Here is a 4,972-nt window from a genome sequence, read left to right as displayed (position 1 = left end):
ATTATTTAGAAAAGTTTTATTCTTTTTTTTTTTTTTTTTGGTGGAGGGGTGGTGGTATTCAGGTCTGTACTTCAGACCTGTTCTCCCAGCAGCCAGGGACCTGTGGGTGGGACAGGTGCTCAGGTAATTACCAACAGGTGCTTGGTGATTGCTAACAGCAGTTGAGGTGAGAAGTTGGCTTGTGCCTGGCTGAGGGCTTGAGGACTGTGGTGAGAGAAGGGATAGGGAGTGGAGTGGAAAAGATTAGTTACACAAGCAAATCTGAGGTGTAGGTGGGATTTAACTGGATTAGGTACTGCATTTCATGGTGTTAATCACAATTTATGAAGAACTGAACATTTAACTATGAGATAGGACTATTTAGTTGTTATTCTAGATGCTGCATTTACTAATATGTAATGTAGTTTCTTTGTATTTTGCTCAGAAGCTGTCTCAAAAACATTGAAGTCCAACTAAAGTCTTCATAAACACAAGTTAATAGCTTACATTTTATTAAAAACAGAAGCCAAAAGGGCCACTGGCTCTTGCATTCAGTAATTCACACATTTTAAAAGAAGTGGTGTTGTAGTGTGTTGTTAAATTTCTTGTATTATTCCCCCATTTTATGTATTGTTCTCCCCTATTCGGTGTAAAATGGTTCTGCCCTCCTCAGTTTTCCCGCCATAGCCTGCTGGCAGTTATGTTACTATAGTTACCCCTGCCCTTGGTTTGTGTCTGTTACCCAAGTTATATAATTTCTCCTCCCCCTTATCCCCTTTTAAGTAAACTTTTCCTCCTCCCTGGGCCCAGTCAATCACCCCCCACTCCTCCCAGTTTTCCAGAACCTTCTTCTCACTGGGGATTGTAGTTGGCTGTGGTCTCGGGGCCCCTCCCTTACCTTGTATTTTTTGGTTTCCCTATAATGTCAGTTTTGTTAAGTTCATCCCCTCACCCTTCCCGATTGGTTCCCTGTAAATCCCACCCATATACACCCCCTTCCTTTATAATCTTGTTTCACCCTCCATTCTTGGCCACTTTCCTGGTTGGTTTCTCCATGTTGGTTCCCCTGAAACAACAATAAACCGACATTAACCCCCGGTAAAGTGTCCTGCTCCATTCTTTGTCTCACCAGCAGCGAGAGCCTGTCTGCAGCCAGCACAGCCCGAGGCCCTCAGACGCCGAGGGGTGCTGGCAAGGAATTGCAGCTAGGCGTTGGCCCCTGCACATAGCTAGCCGGACACTGACCTTCGGGCCACGTACGCCTTGCCGCAAAGTGGCTCTCTCCTCTTCCTGTGGCTAGCTTGTCTCTTCAGGCTAGAAAACATTTCTGGGAGCATTTCCTTGCTGCTCCTATATCTCTATGCCCTTGGAATCTGAGCTAATACTATATTTTTTTAAAATTAGAAAATTTTAAATTTCTGTAGGCCCTTTTATTTTGTAATTTTCACCTGTCACTCGGGAGGGGAGGGGAAAGTCTGATAATTTTTTTTTCTTGTAGGTCTCTCAAATTGCAGCCCATTGCATTTAGCTGCAAAATCCTAGGTCATGCTAACAGGACGCCTGAAATGGACACTGGTCAAAGGGTAAAAAAAATTGCCTGATACAGATGCTATCAACTATTTTTAGTTCCTGACAGTCCAGTATTTCCCTTACCGAAGGGATACCTCTTCATATTTCTTTCTCTTTTTCTTGCAGCTCTCAGTTCTGTGATGACTGAGAAACAAAAATACAAAGTAAGGGTGTGCAGAGTAGATGGACTTCATGAGAATTAGGGGGCAATTTGACTGTACACTGGTCTGTATGATTGCTTTCTTCTGTGAGATTGTAGTGATGTTGTAATATATGTTGGGAAATAATTCATGCTATAAAAGCATGTATTTCATAAAGATTGCAAAATCCAAACAAGTCTCTGACCGCAAGCAGCCTGAGAGGCAGGCGTCTATTCAAATTCCGAAATTCCTGAAGGTGGCCAGATAACGATCGGCACTTTAGCTCAAGAATAGACACACCCAGTGAGATGATCACCATTATCCTGAGACATCGCCTAAGAGTGATCATTGCCCTGTTGATAGCATCGATCAAGATAGCCAAAGTCGCCAGAAAGATACTTGTGAATACCTGCCTTCCCTAAATCTGATCAGTGCTGGCTATCAACAATGAAAAGGCGATTGTCCAGCTCTCCCCAGTGAAAGAACCAACTATGAATATGCAGAGTTACAAAAGAAACTGGGGCTTCTTCACTCAGGCATAATAAACTGTATAAAGCATGCCTGCAAGAAGCGGCTCTCGTGAATGGTGGAGGGTCTGATGCAATAGAGGTGGGATCCAGGTTCACCCAGCACCGACCCTGGGCTCCAGCACCGACCCCGGGCTCGACGCTGTGTTTTTGGCTGTGGAGGTTTTGAAGACCATGTTTTAGTAGCGGAAAATGATAAAGAAATCTTTTCAGATTTTTTATAATTTGGCTTTCGATTGATCATTCATAACAGTTCCATATAGATGATTCCACATTTGGTGTCTTGGTGCGTAAATCAAGAGCACAATCAGTTCATGATAAGCACCAGTACAAGCTGGACTTCCCAGAGCAGCCAACTGAAAGAATCTGAAAAGAAGAAATGCAGGAAATGCCTTGGCAAACCTTGCCTGGAAGATGGGTGACTTTTTTTCAGTAATCTATAATCCATTCCCTTGGCCTTTGGCTTTTTTAACAAGGCCATTTGCATCCCAGATTCCCCATGAAGTGCGAAGCCTGAGCTTGTGGAAGTGGCTGAAAGTTGCCCTGTTTCTCTGCAGGGACATTCAACTGGAACAGGAGCCAGAGAGCTGTCTGGGGAAGCCTCCTCCGAGCTGGAATTTGTGCTGTACTGGGAGAGGAGGAGGAGGGGGAGAAGGCTGGCGCTGTGTGGCAGGAGCAGGAGGTTTGGGCCGCAGGACATTCTGTCTGCGCCACTGCCCCACAATGGGCGGCCGTGCCCGGGGCTCTGGGCCTGGCCCCGCGTGCGCTGAGCTCCCTGGGCTGGGCTCAGGTTCCTGCTGGGCCTGGGCAGAGCCTGGGCTCAAACTGGGGGCAGCAGCAGTGCAAAACACCTCTGGGCATCTGCGTTTCCTGCTGCTGGGAAGGGGCAATGAAGTGAGTCGAGAAGTTCTGGTTTCTGCTTCTCCTGGTTGATTTTTTAATTTAACTCCACACTGCAGAGGTGAATTGTGACAGCCTCTCTCAGTTTATTCTATTTCAACAGTGCCAGCAACAGGGCTTTGTTTGAGCCCTGCAAATGTGGCCTGTGAAGATTTAATTCCCCTCATCTTAGTGCTCAGGGGCTGGTGGGCATTCCAGTATCTGCTGATCTTTATGTCCCAGACAAAAATACTGACTTCACTGTCATGAAAGCACCATGGGTAGCACCAACTGAAAGAGGCACTTGCAGTTTTACGGATAAAATTCAGGTGGCAAGGAGAAGAGGGCCAAGAGCAGCCATGATCTGCACTTCCCAAGGCAAAGGCACCAGCAGCCTCCTGCTGTCACCTCAGGGTGAGTCAGAGCTGGAAACAGTGCTGGAACCCGATCCTTTCTTCCTCTGAGGGCTGGCTCAGGGCAGCACAGGCAGGCCCTGAGCAGTCAGGGCTGTGTGTGGGTGCTGGTTGCTCTGCTCCAGAACTGAGCTGGAAAAAGCCCTTGGGAGCCGAGGCAGGAGCAGGCGGGAAGGGGCCGGCGCTGCTGCTGCTCCTGGCCGGGAGCCCCGGCTGGGCCGGGCCGGCGCCCCCTGCGCTGTGGCTGCTGCTGCTGCCAGAGGTGGGCGGGACTCGGGGACAGGGAACGGACACGGGGGACAGCAAAGGCCTGGTGGCTGCAGGGATGGTGGCGCTGGGGCCAGCGCCAGCACAGAGCTTCAGCCCACAATTAACCCTGAGGGAAACGTTGGGGAAAGGCTCCATTTCAGCCTTTCTGCACTCGCAGCTGTGAAGGGACTGAAATGAAAGGAGAACAAGCAGGACTTGACCCCTTCTCCTTTTGGAGGAGCCCTGCGCCTGGGGCTGTGAGGAACCATGACGGGCTGTGAGGCCCTGTGAGGGGAGAGGGGCTGTGAGGGGCCATCAGTCATGAGGCGCCATTAAGGGCCTTGAGAGGCCATGATGGGCCATGGGGAACTCTGAGAGGCCATAGGGGTCTCTGAGGGGCTATGGGAGCCCAGGCCTCTCATGGAACCAAGGGTCCATCATGTCCCAGCAGGTCTTTGTGAAACCAAAGGGACCATGGTGACACTATGGAGCCTCAAGGTACCACAGGTCCATTGTTACACAGCAGCCACAGCAGGACTGCAGAACCAAGGAGATCATTGTGACACTGCACAACTGTGCAAACCTGTGAGCCTACCAGGGAAAAGGCAGTAGCAATGCCCTGGAAAGACACACCACAGGCTCTGGGCACTCCTCACAGCTCAGGGTGAGAAAAAAGGCTTCCCCATGGTGTTCTGCAGCACTATGTCAATTTGTCCCAGTTCTGTCCTCTCCATTGGCCTTCTCTACCCCTTTTACACTTATATGTTCATGTTCTGGTGAGTTCTCCTTTCCCATTGGTGTGTAACCCTGTCCATCTACCCTGGTATTCCCTACTGGTCCCTTAGCAGTGTACCACCCCTGAGCCCTCAGAGCATTGGATCCCTGGTGCTCTCCATTGCACCCACTTTCCCTCCATTTGTACTCTGGACAATCCTTTTCTCTTTGGCCTCTGGACACTTTCAGCGTTTCTGTGTGTATATGTGTGTGTGTATGTGTATGTATCTGTGTGTCTGTATGTCTGTGTATTTGTCTGTGTGCTGTTGCTCTCATGGTTCCTACCCATTGGCACAAGACACTCTCGGGGAAGATTGTATCCAGACCACCTAAGACTTCAGCAATAACTCTTTTTTTTCATTTACTCTGTGGTGTAAATGAACCATTCTGTCTAATCATGATCAGAAAAAATCAGAGCTGTATTTGTAGAAATTTATCAGGT

The sequence above is a fragment of the Zonotrichia albicollis genome, chromosome 7, assembly GCF_047830755.1.
Source record: "Zonotrichia albicollis isolate bZonAlb1 chromosome 7, bZonAlb1.hap1, whole genome shotgun sequence".
NCBI lineage: Eukaryota > Metazoa > Chordata > Aves > Passeriformes > Passerellidae > Zonotrichia > Zonotrichia albicollis.
This window is presented reverse-complemented; position numbering follows the sequence as displayed.